The following is a 1435-nucleotide window of genomic DNA, read 5'->3' as shown; positions in this document are numbered from 1 at the left end:
AAGATCACAACTCAATTTTTTCTCCTAAAACAAGCAGATTCAAATGCTTCACGCTCGGTAGTTAAAATATACCTCAGACTGGTGAAATATGCATGAGAGAATTCAGACCAGCATTTCTATTTTTCCATCAACAATAAAAGACAGAGCACCTCCATTTCTGTTGAGCTAGATTCGTTTTCCTTCTCTCAGAATTTTTGTACCTGGACTGCCCCGAGGTACCTTAGAAAACCATGCAATCGTGCAGGTGGAACTACTGCAAAGCCCTTTTCTGCTCATGGCCAGATCTTTCTCCCTGTCCGCAAATGCCAGGCAGAGCCCTTCACCCTCTCAAGCACAGCCCATGCCCTCCCTCCCCCTGGCTTTCTTTATCTGCGGATGACCTTGCTTCTGTCTCACAGAGAAATGGAAGCTGTCAGAAAGAAGAGTTCTCAACTCCGTGCCCTCTGAGCAACAACTGGCATTAGGATCTCATTTCCTTCCTTCTCTGAAGTTCAGCATCTGAAGCAGCCCTTTGTCTTGCTTCAAGCCAGTCTCTGCACCGTGACACTGAGGTCACCTGCCCTCTCCCACTTCATCTGGTGCAGGGACTTTTATTCATCCATCACATCTGCTCTCCTGGGTTTCAAAGGCCCTCTTCCTATACTCCCCATCCACAGCCTGTAAACACACTTGGCTCATCCCCAGATGAAAAACAGACACCCATCCCTTCCCACTTACTGTTATTCTCCAACTGCCCGCCACCTTGAGCTCTCTTGGCCTTCACCTCAGGCCCCTCAACACCAACATTCACCACCACAGGCTTTCACTGCCCAGCATGGCACATAACATCTTAGACAAGTATTCCCTCTCATCCATATCCTCTGCACTAAAATGTGATTTTATTTCTGTGCCAATTATAAATTTATAAACCTAATATCCTATATCTTAAAGTTCTCATATATTTATACTATTTTAGCAATAATTAAATAAGTTCAAATTGAAAATGACATTTTGATGTGAGCTTTTTATATAATCTCTGATAAAATGGTGTGTAATACAAATGTACTATATTTCTATACATTTAGGATAATTTTTATCTAGATTGACCAAATTTGGAATACAGAAATTTTACCATAAGTCAATCACTCAAAATTCCAGTGCTTTAAACGCAAATAAAACAAACAACAAAAAAAATACAAAAACTATTTCTCTTTCTTTTTGAATGGCTCATTTTTGTCTGTTTTTTAAAGTTGTTATAATCTACTGGTAGCACAGGATCTAAAAGGGTTTTTATATACTTTTATCTTCCACAAACAACTATTGCTATAATTGCTAACAGACTTTAATCCATATACCAAACATGTGTGTTCATGTATGTAACCAGTCACAGGTTTTCACTAATTCTTTTTAGTTCTTCTTGCCGGACACCTTAACACTTCACAAACTGATCCCTCCT

This window comes from Ochotona princeps, chromosome 20 (assembly GCF_030435755.1).
Source record: "Ochotona princeps isolate mOchPri1 chromosome 20, mOchPri1.hap1, whole genome shotgun sequence".
In the NCBI taxonomy this organism is placed as follows: Eukaryota; Metazoa; Chordata; class Mammalia; order Lagomorpha; family Ochotonidae; genus Ochotona; species Ochotona princeps.
Note: the sequence above shows the minus strand (reverse complement) of the source record.